Source organism: Rhinatrema bivittatum, chromosome 7 (genome assembly GCF_901001135.1).
Source record: "Rhinatrema bivittatum chromosome 7, aRhiBiv1.1, whole genome shotgun sequence".
NCBI classification, from domain to species: Eukaryota; Metazoa; Chordata; class Amphibia; order Gymnophiona; family Rhinatrematidae; genus Rhinatrema; species Rhinatrema bivittatum.
In genome coordinates, this window is record NC_042621.1 from 196,776,030 (window position 1) to 196,790,803 (window position 14,774).

The window sequence follows — 14,774 nt, forward strand, 5'->3', positions numbered from 1 at the left end:
TGTCCCTCTATATCCATCGCCTCAGATTTAGTCAGATTCAGTTTTACCCCTGAGAAGCTACCAAGGGTTTTTGTTTTATCCAACACCAATGGTAGGGTAACATGAGCATTAATAAGATGTCATTTGCAAACAGCATCATTTTGAGGTCCTGTTTTACTACTGGAACACACAAAATATGAAGGTCGCAAATTTCTCACACTAACAGTATAAAAATACAATAGGGAGAGAACACAAATAGTTAATATATAGTACAATACTTGGGGTTTTGTTTTTATATTTTGTTACTGATTTCCAGTGACATCTATGTATTACCACAAATTGTTAAACTGAATAAAAAATTTTTTGAGAAAAGTATTATACCATATAAACTATATGTGTTCTCTCTATATTGTATTACTATTGGAACACTCATATTACCTTTATCCTGCTGTATTTTGATTATAAACATTTCCAGAGTAAGAATGAAAAGAAGTGGAGATAAAGGGCATCCCTGCCTTGTATCTCTGCTCAATTGAAAGGTGTCTGAAACTGACCCATTAAGAGAAATAAATGCCCCGGGACACTAGTATAGCGGATATATAGCAGTCTGAATGAATCCAGTAAAACCAAATTCCCTCAGCACCATACAGAGAAAGAACAAAGACACTATCAAAAGCTTTCTCCACATCAAAACTTGCTAACATGGGATACCTAGGTTTAGAGTAGTGACATATTTCCAAAGAGATCTCCTCCCAAACACAAATCAGCTATTAATTTTGTATCAATTTTTATGTCCTGATTTAACAATGAAATAAATCTGTACAACCTCAGGTATGCCAGATCTTTACCTGATTTTGGCAACACTATTATATATAGCAGCTACTTTCATTGTTTTGGGCTTAACATTTTTTTCTATTATATAACTAAAAACATCTTTTAAAGATGGGGCCACTGAATCTTAAAAGTATTTTATAAAAAAAAAAAAAAAAAGGGATGGAAGTCCATCTGGACCTGGGGATTTCTGTAGCTTGCAGCTCCTGTTCCATAATATGGTTGTTTAATTTCTTTAGCTTGTTCTCTGTTAACTGAGGAAGGTTTAAACCACCAAAAAAAAAATAAAAAAATCTCATTTTTTGTTTATTATGAGACTTGGCTGTATAAAATTGTTGATAAAACAATTTTAAAAACCTCCCCAATCTGTGATGTAGGTGTAATCCAGGTCTCTTGATCATATTTAATACTACTAATGTACTGATGAATTTGGAACCCATTTGGACCTTTGTAAGTTTACTAGCATGCATCCAGATTTATTACCATATTGGAATAATTTGTGCTTGAAAGCAAATAGCGTTCCATTGCTCTTTGGTGCAAGAGATGGTTTAGTATTCACTGTGTATTTCTAAATCTAATTGACCATTCCTCAGCATGCAATCTGTTAATTTTGTTTTTATAATAGAGCTGTCTCTTCTCTAGTTCTAATATGTCTTTATTTCTCTTCAGCTTTTTAGTGGCAGTATAGCTAATGATCTCACCTCAAAGTACAGCTTTAGCTGTCTTCTAGAATAATACTGGATTATTTTTGTGGTGTTCATTTAATATTGCAATCTGCTACCATTTTAAAATCAGGGTCATTGCTGAGCCAATCTGACATTTGCCAGTTTACTGATGAGCTTGACTCTGTTTGTCTCCCTATAGTACATAATATAGGGCAATGGTCTGATATAATTAAGGCCCCAATTGCAGCAACCTTCACTTAATCAAACATCTCAGCAGAGAGCAAAATAGTCTTTTGGGATTTAGAAGGATGTGCCCTAGCATAATGGATATAATCTCTTTGTTCAAGGTAAGGGAACCTCCATATGTCCAATTGAGATAAATTGTCTCACAGAAATTGAATCCCTTTACTTCTACCCAGCCTATGGACAGTGGATTCGGAACATTTATCTAGTAACATCTCCCACACAGTTGAAATCGCCCCCCAAAATCATTGGAACTGATCTGAGTGGTTGGTGTTCCACCTTCACGGAGCGGAAGGATGGAGGGCTGCCATCTCCAAAAAAAAAACCCAACAAAAACCCCCCCAAAAAAAACAAAACAGGGGTGGGTAAGAGTATGGGGCAGGGGTGTGGCCTGCTTGTTACAGCGGTTGCTACCCCTAATTGAGCTGGACGTTCACTTGGATGCAGATACAGCGCTGCTCTCTGCATTGGTGGTGGGGTGGAGGGGAATTAGGGCTGGAGGGTACTGGAAGCCAATAGTAACAGGTGGGAGAGAGAAAAAGGGAAAAAAAATGGATAAAGTGCATAGCTTGCTGGGCAGACTGGATGGGCCGTTTGGTCTTCTGCTGTCATTTCTATGTTTCTATGTTACTAAAATAGAGAAAAAAGGTTGCATGTATTAATTCAGAGTATATATTGAAGCTACAGTAATGGGCTTCCCAAAAAGTTTCCCCTTAATCATAACATATCGGCCTTCCTCATCCATACAGGTTTTATCTAGTATAAAAGACACATTTTTGTGAAATAGGATAGCAACTCCATTGTGCTTTGATATTCCCGAGGAATAGAATACTTGATTATATTCATGTTTCCTCAATTTTTTATGTTCCTTGTCATTCAGATTTTTTTCCTGTAATCATACCACGTTGCTTTTCAATCTATTATTATGTGCAAGTACTTTTTCCCTTTTTAAGAGTGAACCCATCCCTGCCACATTCCATGCCAAATATATCATCTGATTAGTCTGTTGTGTTTCTGTATGCCTTTGTGTGTCTCCCAACCAAAGCATTTTTGTCACATATCATTGCGACTAATAAGCTGTTGGTCCTTAGTGCCATAAGTATCTCATAACCTCATACCGGGTAGCAAATTATCATCTCTGCATTACTCCTCTTGTAAAGCCATTCCTTTGCCATATACATCTGGGTGTCATTTACTCCCCTCGCTATCCTCAACTTTCATACCCTACTCCCCCTACCTTCAAACCAGATCTACCTCGCACAAGCTTTAATCTTTTTCTTTTTCAGAACTTCCTTTAAAGGTTGTACATGAAAAACTTTGAAATAATGAGTGCCATCAACTTTGAAGCAGATCGCATCTGCTAATATGAAAAGCTCCATCATATAGAATCCACAAACTTCTTGGCAGCATCAAACTTGTCAAGCATTTCTACCGAGCCCTCATGCCAGATCCTTAAACAAGTAGGAAATTGCAGAGCAAAATGAATCTGATTTTGTACAAGCACAGAGCACAATGGTGTGAACTCTTTTTTTTTTTTTTTTTCCCAGCAAGACCTTAGATGAATAATCTTGAAAAATTTGGATTTGCTGACTTTGATAATATATCTGACTCTTGTGATAAGCCTACATTATAACTTGTTTATGAGCAAAGTTAAATATTTTCGCTATGACAATTCGGGGTCGCACATCACCATCTTTCTTTACTCCCAGGAAGTGGACCCACTCAATAACCAAGTTGCCCTGTAATTCTGTAAGGCTCAAAAACGTCAGGCAGCCACATGACCAGGGCAGCTGCTAAGGACCGCTAATCAATGTTTTCTCCAAACCCCACAAATTGTAAGTTATTCCTCCTTGACCTGTTTTTGAAGTCATCTATTCTATTTAAGCGACTTACAAACTCTCTCTGCCTGAATTTTTGCAGTGCGAATCACTGACTTGTCCTCCATTACCAAAACTCTCCCTGCCACAGTGTCTAACCTTGGACCAAGGTCTAAGAGGAAAGATTTTAAATTGATTTGCTCAGAAATCATGCTCAAGTTTTCAGTCAGGAGTTAAGCACTGAATTCTCTTTACTGGCAGCCATTTTATGCTCTGTGGATCAAGGATTTTCTTTCTCCTTTTTCTATGATTTTTCCCAGCACCAGTGTTGGGCTCACTAGTCTATAATTTCCCAGATCCTCCCCGGAGCTCTTTTTAAAGCTAAATTGTCCTAAATAAATTAGATATGCTTATGATTGACAGAAACAATTCATACTTGGTGAACAAAGTTCACAAGGTTTGAACCCATGACCTTACAGACAGTGGATCTGCCATGGAGCTGCATTGGCTGCTCGCTCTCCAGGAAGTCCTAGCATTTTTACCTTCTGTACTCTGCAGAGTTGGACACAGCTTTGTAGCAGTCTGATTGGACCAGCAGGGGGTATTCCCCAAATTGACACCAAGATTCAAGACATGCTCAGAAGGCATCAGTGATGGTCCAACCAACCTTCTTGGCACCTGCCCTGTGGAAGTGTTCTCCATCTAGCCTGTGATCCAGACTCTGTTTCCTGTTTTCCTGCTCTATCTAGTTCCTGTGCTGTTGGCTCCTTTTCAGCCCCTGGGTGCCACTATTATGCATCAGTGTTATCTCTCCAGGTTTGCACCTTCCCTTCAAGGTAGCCTCTGATTGCTGAGCCCTAATAGCCCTGACACACATTTTTTTACTTAGCTTACTGAAAGCTTTTTTAAAGAGGAACACTTTAGTAGTAAACAAATTGAGGATTTGTTATAGATGAGTTTATTTACAAATACTGTTCCCAAGTTATTTTGGGGGCCAGGTCTTTACTTTGTTTTAACCACAGTTTGTTTTAAAAAGTCCCTACTGTATTTAAAATGTTCTATAAAATGTAATGAAGTATGCTGGTGAATAAGAATCTCATTTGGAAAAGCTAGTTATAATTCTGTACCAGTGGTATGTCGGAAAGTGTGTCACAAACCTCTCTTTGTAATGTTATTACACAACTACTCCATCAGTGAGAGGAAAAATAAAAAGTATGGCTGCAGAACACTAATTTAAAATAACAGAGAAACAATTATTTCTGTTTTCGCCGGCCTGCTGTTATAGAGGAGCATTGTAATAATTTTTTCCTTCAGAAATGTGTGTTTTATTTACACAAAAATCATATTTACCTAAGGTCTTGCATTGGCCTTTCAAGTTGTGTGTTTTATTTCCTTTGGCATATTCCTTGTATAGCTAATATATTAGTTTGATAAAGTTGTTTTGAAGTTGGTAGTTTAGTTGATGTAATTACGAAATAACATGATGGCTGAGCTGATGGCAGGGTTTTATGCTGCCATTTTGGAGATGTGGGCTTGACAAGCACAGTCTTGTCTTTGGGCTGGCTGGAGATGCTATGGAGCAAGAGTGAGGAACCTGCAGTCCTCCAGGGCCACCAATCAGTCAGGTCTTCTGGATTCTCCCAATGAATGTGCATGATAGAGATTTGCAAGCTCACTGCATCAGTTGTATGCAGATCTGTCTCTCATGCATATTCATTTGGGATATCCTAGAAACCTGACCGGTTTGTGGTCTCTTCGAGGACTGTAGGTTTTCCATTTCCTTCCAGAGAGGCAGCATTCCTAGTCTGCAGGGGAGTGGAGGACCAGTTATCACACAACAGTGACTACTAATGACAGACTTGGGGGTGCATGCATATCAGGTTCTTGAGGGGAAATGCATGGTTTCTGACTGAGAAATACAGGCTGGGCTAGAATAGGGAGAAGTGGATTAAAAAAGGAGGAAAACTTCAGTTGCAAACGAAAGTTCATGGAACTATAGTCTCAGTAGAAACTTGTTCCAATTGAACTGGAGGCCCAAAAGAGACAGAGGAAATTGACCAGCCTTCCCAAAATGTAAATATTAAATAAGGGAATTTGAATTAACTAGTACATACTATTTGTCTTGGATAGCATAGAATTCACACCTCCTCATGCCTACTGTTCATTTATTTAATCCAACATTGGCCATATTCCCTACTCCTGCTACTTCACTGCTCTTGTCATCCTCAGTAATCCCTCTCACCGGCCCCAGTACCTCACATCATCTTTTCTCCTATGCCCTACCCCCCAAAAATATCTCAAGTGTTTCACTTTCTCCCCACCACTCTTGTCCCCTCTCTTTTTTAAAATTATCTCTCCACTTCCCCACATGTGTGTTCCCCTCTTCTCTCCCTCTTGTTGGCAGGGAGAGAGCGAGGCTTCCTACTTGTTTTTGCTACCGTATCTACTGCCGGCTTGGCGTGAGTGTGCTGGTAAGTCCAGTGAGAACTCGGAGCTCTGCACAATTCAGACTTTGGAGAGAAGCCAGTGGAGGAGGAGGCAGATGTGGCATGCATCACTGCTCTTCTGTTGCCAGTGGGAAGAGGGACAGAAGTGTGCCGGTGCTGAGGGGGAGGCGCAGTGAATCAGGGCTGATGCTACCACAGCACAGTAGGGATTTTACCGCAGCACCCCGCTAGTAAAACTCTGGTTTCATATGTTAACTTAAATATTGTTACTCAAATGGTATTCTTCTTCGCTCTTGTGCAAACTCTTGTGGTTTAACAGAGGTACTTGGGTCTTAAAGGAAGGGAAGAGTACATCCTATGAACTCATAATTGTTTACCTAATTAAGCAGAAAATGCTAAAATGCTATAGTAAATGTTTGAGGTGAAAAGACTTAGCCAGTAATTCCTATGCTTTGAGTCCTGCATTTTGTGTAGGGCCAGCCTTTTAAGAAACCATATAGTTACATGTAATACTAGGGAATCAACAGCTTTTGGTAGATGAAATCAAATGTAAAATTGAAGTTAACTTCATTAGTAGTTTACGTAGACAATAATTGATTTATAACAGAAATAGATCTTAATGACATGGAATGTATTTCTTTTTCACTACTGAGATTTGCTTCATTTCAGCTATTTAAATAGTACAAAAAACAATGCATCTATTTAACTGTTTATTTTTTATTTTTCAAATTAACTATATCAAAGAGCTTTTTGACATTTATTTACAGGAAAGGGTGGTAGATGCAGAGAACATCCTTTCTGTGGAGGGGGGTGGAGATGAGGGTAGTATTAGAATTCAAGAGAGCATGGAAAAGGCACAAAGGAAGGGACTATAAAGCTTAGCAGGGGATGTGAATGGGAAGATTGGCTGTGCCGTATTTTTATTTTTTAATCTGTCATGTTTGAATTCAAAAAAGTCTTTCCCAAAGAGATTGAGAAAGTACTTCAGAGGATCAGCCGATCCACCTGCCCATTAGACCAGATACCTCCCAAATACATTCGTAACTTAAAATATTTATCCCGCTTTCCAACCACCATAAGAACGTGCAGTTAGTGTAGCTGGGTTCAAAAAAGGTTTGGATAAGTTCTTGGAGGAGAAGTCCATTAACGGCTATTAATCAAATTTACTTAGGGAATAGCCACTGCTATTAATTGCATCAGTGGCATGGGATGATCTTAGTGTTTGGGTAATTGCCAGGTTCTTGTGGCCTGGTTTGGCCTCTGTTGGAAACAGGATGCTGGGCTTGATGGACCCTTGGTCTGACCCAGCGTGGCAATTTCATATGTTCTTATGCCATACTGGGTCAGACCAAGGGTCCATCAAGCCCAGCATCCTGTTTCCAACAGTGGCCAAGCCAGGCCATAAGAACCTGGCAAGTACCCAAAAACTAAGTCTATTCCATGTTACCATTGCTAGTAATAGCAGTGGCTATTTTCTAAGTCAACTTAATAGCAGGTAATGGACTTCTCCTCCAAGAACTTATCCAATTCTTTTTTGTGTATAACATTTTTTTTTTTTATTGGAGCAACCTGAATACAATCAGCAAGACAAAGCGGTACAAATTGCATATTTCAAGTACAACCCCAATCTGGATTTTCCATTTTCTGAAAATGCTTAATTTGAGGTCCCCCTCCCCACCCCCCTCCCCCCTCCCTTAGAGAACCATAAAAAATTCGTACAACTGAAAAGGGATATCAGATGCTAAACGACCACACAACATATGATTGACAGTGTTCTACTCGGCACAGGCTAGAGCATGTCCCCCGCCCAGAAGAGTCCTTGAAAAGTTCCAAAATACACGCTCCCCCTCACCAACAACTCAGTCTTAGATCAACTCGCAGTCACAAGGCCTCCAAAGGGGCTACTTTACGCACTGTCGGTGAAAGAGTCCGATAGTATGGAAGCCATAGTTCACTAAAGTACCGTTTCCGCTTGGCTGTATAGCACTTGTACATGGAGCCATACTCCAGCTGATAAAGCTCCGTCAGCGCTGAGATCCACATGGCCTGAGTGGGAGGTGCCAAATCGAGCCATTTGAGCATAATACACTTTCTAGCAATCAAACAGGCCTTGGAAATAAGCCCTATATTGTCCACATTTAAACTTTGTTCGCCAACATCATTGCTCAAAAGGCAAAAAGAAGGCGCCCATTTGACCTCCGTATGAAGAATCGAAGATAAACATCCTCGTATGGAGTCCCAAAAGGTTTGTATACAAGGACAGCTCCACAAGCAATGGTACAAAGTCGCCGACAATTCAGGACATTTGAGGCATGCTGCCGAAGGTGCACAACCTATGCGATGTGCTCTGGCAGGAGAACAGATGGTGCGATGGAAAATCCTCTGCTGTAACTCTCGGAGACCCACATTGTTCGTTATGGTAAAAATAGCAGCATAGGAGTTCTTAAGCATACAGGGTTGCAAATCCTCACCACAGTCCCGGGACCACTTAACAGATAGGTCGGAATAGATCCGATACGATTGCACAGTGACATAAAAGGAATAGAGACAGGACAAGGATCCCTTCCGCATTTGAAAACATGACATCAAATCATCATACTTAGAATTACTCACCCTTCCCTCTTGGCCCCGGAGCAACACACGAGATCTAGCTCGCAACTGCCCATATAAAAGAAAATGGCCAGGTCGAAAGCCCAGGTGAGTTTGACAGTGAGTAAAGGAATACAGGTGACCTGTATTTGGATCCAGTAAGGCACCCAGGGGCAAAGTATCAGGGAGTGTAGGTGGGTATTGGGAAATGTTGGCAGAGAGGGAGGCTAATAAGGGGTCCCTCATAGGAAATTGGGGAGAAACCTCTACAGAGAGATTGAGCATTTTGCGCATAATTCTCCACACTTTCCGCATTGTTTGAACTAATACAAAGTGTGTGGAGAGCCGGTGGGCGAGAGGAAGTGCGGTATGCAGAAGAAAACCTGGAGCATAGGGTGTACACAGCGTGCATATTAAGGAGTAATCAGTATATTCCGAAGACCCAAAAAACCAATCTCCAAGAAAACGAAGATTAGCCGCCAAAGCGTACAAATGAAAATTAGGCAACCCATAGCCCCCATCCAATTCTTTTTTAAACACAGCTATACTAACTGCATTAACCACATCCTCTGGCAACAAATTCCAGAGTTTAATTGTGCATTGAGTGAAGAAGAACTTTCTTTGATTAGTTTTAAATGTGCCACATGCTAACTTCATGGAGTGCCCCCTAGTCTTTTTATTATCTGAAAGACTAAATAACCGATTCACATCTACCCGTTCTAGACCTCTCATGATTTTAAACACCTCTATCATATCCCCCCTCAGCCGTCTCGTCTCCAAGCTGAAAAGTCCTAACCTCTGTAGCTTTCCTCATAGGGGAGCTGTTCCATTCTCCTTATCATTTTGGTCGCCCTTCTCTGTACCTTCTCCATCGCAATTATATCTTTTTTGAGATGCGACCAGAATTGTACACAGTATTCAAGGTGGGGTCTCACCATGGAGCAATACAGAGGCATTATGACATTTTCCGTTTTATTCACCATTCCCTTCCTAATAATTCCCAACATTCTGTTTGCTTTTTTGACTGCCACAGCACACTGAACAGACTATTTCAGTGTGTTATCCACTATGACGTCTAGATCTCTTTCTTGGGTTGTAGCACCTAATATGGAACCTAACATTGTGTAATTATAGCATGGGTTATTTTTCCCTATATGCATCACCTTGCACTTATCCACATTAAATTTCATCTGCCATTTCGATGCCCAATTTTCCAGTCTCAAGGTCTTCCTGCAATTTATCACAATCTGCTTGTGATTTAACTACTCTGAACAATTTTGTATCATCTGCAAATTTGATTATCTCACTCGTTGAATTTCTTTCCAGATCATTTATAAATATATTGAAAAGTAAGGTTCCCAATACAGATCCCTGAGGCACTCCACTGCCCACTCCCTTCCACTGAGAAAATTGTCCATTTAATCCTACTCTCTGCTTCCTGTCTTTTAGCCAGTTTTGTAATCCACGATAGGACAGCGCCACCTATACCATGACTACTTACTTTTCCTAGAAGCCTCTCATGAGGAACTTTGTCAAACGCCTTCTGAAAATCCAAGTACACTACATCTACCGGTTCACCTTTATCCACATGTTTATTAACTCCTTCAAAAAAGTGAAGATTTGTGAGGCAAGACTTGCCCTGGGTAAAGCCATGCTGACTTTAGTCCATTAAACCATGTCTTTCTATATGTTCTGTGATTTTGATGTTTAGAACACTTTCCACTATTTTTCCTGGCACTTAAGTCAGGCTAACCGGTCTCTAGTTTCCCGGATCGCCCCTGGAGCCCTTTTTAAATATTGGGGTTACATCAGCTATCCTCCAGTCTTCAGGTACAATGGATGATTTTAATGATAGGTTACAAATTTGTACTAATAGGTCTGAAATTTCATTTTTGAGTTCCTTCAGAACCTGTGTATATCATCCGGTCCAGGTGATTTACTACTCTTCAGTTTATTAATCAGGCCTACCACATCTTCTAGGACCACCGTGATTTCGTTCAGTCCATCTGAATCATTACCCATGAAAACCTTCTCTGGAACTGGTATCGCCCCAACATACTCTTTAGTAAACACCGAAGCAAAGAAATCATTTAATCTTTCCGCGATAGCCTTATCTTCTCTAAGTGCCCCTTTAACCCATAGTAAAAGCCATGTTAACCCAAGGCTCCCTGGCTCCCCAATTTAAAAAAGTGATTTATTTCTATTTTTATTATTTTCTATTCTGCTTTTTCAGTTATTTCAAAGTGAATACAATCAGGTACTATATGTATTTCTCTGTCCACAGAGGGCTTACATTCTAAGGTAGAGATTTATCAAGCTGTGATATTTTATCTCGGGAGAGGCAAAATATGGGATGGGGGGAGGGGGCAGGGTTTTCCTGCAATATTTTGCACCCCTAGGCAATATTTTTATCACGGAAAAAAACAATAAATAGCACTGTGAAAATGTAAAAAAACACGTGATGGCGGCCCACTTTGCCCAGTGCTGCCATTGTTTTAAAGGGCCATGTAGCCCCGAAACCCCACCTTACACAGATCTCAAACCCTCTGAGGGTCAAGCAAGACCTTTGCCCACCCCTCTGCTGCCTGTTGAGGTGACACAAAAGTGAAAAAGAAAATTATAGTGGATTGCGTGTAAATGCTCTGTTTCGATCCCAAACCCTCTCTCCGTAGCATAAAATTTGTCCTCTTACCATAGCTCTCCCCGCATCAGGCCTCCTCCATGAGCATCCAACACCTCCAGAACCCCCTTTCCATAAATCAAGTCCCTGGTGTCTTGGGTCTCACTAGCCCTGCTCCCCCTTGTTTAAAAAAAATCCTTGGTAGTCTAGTGGTTCCCAGCCCACCCAACGTCTGGAAGAATACCTGGTGGTGAAGTGGCCTGGAGCACTCTGGGCCAGTCTGCCCTTTTCAGAAATGGCCCTTTCAAGTTTGTAATCCTGTTTTCCTGGTGATAACTTGAATTGTTCCCTCCACATTTAAGTTTTATGGGGTTTATCTATTTGCTTAACAGCGTAGACTTACAGGCTTTTGCAAAGCTGTTGTCCTAAGCAAGTCTTTCTCACTGTAATATGCTGCAAGATTCACTGTCAATGGTGGCTGCTTCTTGTTTAAAATTGGGCATATTGGGTCTCTTTAGTTAAGGTTCTTGATTTCTATTCCTTGGGTGTGTTTTTTTTCACTGTAGATCTGAATTTATCTTTATTTTCACAGTCTTCCTCATTTTATTCAAAATATTGCAATTGTATAATGTTTCAATTTGTAGCAATTTTGAGGCATGCCTAATTGAGGCAGGCAGCTAATGGTTTCATTCACTTTATATTACCTATCATATACAGTCTCTGCCTACTTTGAAGCAAGAAGATTCCATATCCTGATTTCCCACAAAGTTGAAACAATATGGCCTCTGATTTTAAAAAGGTTACGCACGTAAATCCCGGGAATTTACGCCTGTGACCAGCCTTACACACGCCCGGGAGTGGGGGGGGGGGCAGGGCTAGAGGCCCTCGGCACAGCGGCCATTTGCCGCTAGGGGGGGGGGGGGGAATTGCGTGCCGGCAGGGTACTGGCGCGTGTACTTGCGTCTGCCTCCAGGTAGGCGCAACAGGTAAAATAAAAATTTGGGGGGTTAGGGGGCGGGGGTCGGGAAGGCTGGGGGAAGGGGGTAGGAAGGTCAGGCTAGGGGGTAGGGAAGTTCCCTTCCAGGCTGCTCTGAAATTGGAGCGGCTTGGGAGGGAACAGGGGAAGGCCGCGGGGGTCGACGTGTGCAAGTTGCACAATTGTGCACCCACTTGCACGCTCCGACCCCGATTCTATAACATGCGCAGTTATAAAATCGCATGTCCATGTGTGTGCGCATGCAACTTTTATAAAATCTACCCGTATATTTTTATCACATTTTTAAATTTTCTGCCACTCTGTTGCAGCTGCATCCCAACTGAATCTGATAGAGAAGACCATTTAGAGCTAAATTAATAGGATGGATGGGCAGACTGGATGACCATATGGTCTTTTTCAGCTGTCATGTTTCTATGTTACATTAGATCTACAACAAAAAGCCCCTATATCTCAGAAATCTGAGGGGTGGTGAGCGGATACTGAAGATAAGCGTGTTGGATTTTTTTGCTCTGATGAATGTGTTCAAACAAGACAGATCTATATGTAACCCGGGTAGGGATCTTCATGGACTGTGACTGTTTTTTGGAAAAATAAGAAAAAACAAAGCAAATTAAAAAGTTTTGATAAAGTAAAAATGGATTCGAGGGGAATACAGCTTGTCTACATTTTCAAGCTGTGCTCATGAAGGGTCCTACATACATATTTTCAATAAGTATTAAACATCTATTATGGGGAATTTTTTTGTGGTGTTTTGGAATCTGTTACATTAAACATTTTTTATGTTCAACATAATCTATATACAGTATACGATATGTGTGAAACCAATTTTCTAAAAAATATTTGCAGATTTCAGGCTGATATAATTGATGAGATCATTTTACTTTCAAACAAATTTATTCTTGGATTTGCTGTGAACCATATGAAGAAATAAAGATCAAACAAGTTGAAAGTGAAACCTTTTAATTGGACTAACTTGCTCTTTCGCGAGCTCTGTTCCTTTCATCAAGTTAGTGCAGAATGATTTGGCACGGGGCTTTCCAGAATTGTCCTGGTGACCCTTCAGCCAGTTGGGTTTTCAGGATATCCAAATTGGGATTTGCATGAGATAAAATTGTAAACATTATAGACCTAGCATATGTAAAGAATCGTATGCATATTCATTGTGGATATCCTGAACATCTGACCGGGTGTAAGCTCATAAACACAGGTTTAGAAAGCCCTGAGTTACCACATACCACAGGACCTTAGTTACCCATGTGGATAAGACATTTAATATAAGGGGATCCTGTTCATGCTCCACCACTGATATATATTATCCAATGCAGAAAATGTGAAGAGGGATACAATATTGGTGAAATGGGTCAGAAGTTAAAGATGATGATAAACCTGTATAGACACAAGAATGGGGTAATGTTCCCTTTGTGTGGGAACATTACTCCATTCCAGATCAATGTATCAGAGATATAATTAGGATACTAAGAGGGAACTTAAGAACTACTGAAGAATGTATACTAAATCAAATATATCAAAACAAATATGGAAGGATTTAATAGAGACATGTCTTTCCTCACTTAGAATCAGACATAAACTTATTTCCTACCACTCTAACATATCACCCTCTCTTCTACCCTTCACTCCTAGTTTATACTACTATTGTAATGGCGCCTGTGATTTACTTGTAGATGTGGGCATTAAGCTGTTCATTTTGCTTTGACCTGATCAGGGGAACGTAGTTCTTGAAAACTAGTCAGAAATGTTGTGTTAATCCAAAAAAAGCTATTACTTATAACATTTTTTGCTGAACTTTATTTCTTTGGTGTCTAAATGGGCTAAATGGCAATCATACTGCTTTCTTCATAAGCTTTATTTATCTTGGAATTATTTAATGGAAATCATACTCTTCATAAATCTTTAAAAGTTTGTCGATTATAGATACAATCAGTTCTTGTAAAGTGATATAGCAGAGTAGGACTAGGCAACTCTGGTCCTTGAATGCCACAAGCTGGTCGGGTTTTCAAGATAGCCCCACTGAATATTCATTAGATTCATATGCATACACTCCCTCCAATGCATGCATATGCATCTCATGTATATTCATTGTGGATGTCCTGAAAACCTGACCGGCTTGTGGTTCTTGAGGACCAGATCTGCACCTACCTCTGATCTAGAGTATTAAAATGGTTCAGGATATCCTAAAAGCACTGGATCTCAACCTAGTTGTTGTAACATACTTAGCCACTTGGGTTTTCAGGATATTCACAACTGAATATACATGAGAAAGATTTGCTTGCACTGCCTCCATTATATTATATTAAAATCTATCTCATACCATCTTCATCCTGGAAAACCAGACTGGCTGGGTGTTTTCTGATTACTGGATTGAGAACCACTGTCCTAAAACTTAAATTGAATGTATTTTATTATCAAATGTAAAATGTTGTAATTTTTCTAATGTACACAGATTGAAAATCCGGTTCACACTTCCATTAACTAGTCTGTTAAAAATATCATGTGGAGTTTTAAAAAAATACTTAAGTATATTGCACTGTTTTCTGACTGTATCATTAAGAAGAAGTGGAGTGCCGG

The 14,774-nt window shown here is 40.2% G+C and overlaps 1 protein-coding gene across 4 annotated transcripts in view; it reads left to right on the forward strand.

Moving 5' to 3' along the window:
• JMJD1C (jumonji domain containing 1C) overlaps positions 1–14,774 on the forward strand; it is a 597,281-nt gene that overhangs the window by 130,133 nt on the left and 452,374 nt on the right. The window lies entirely within an intron of this gene.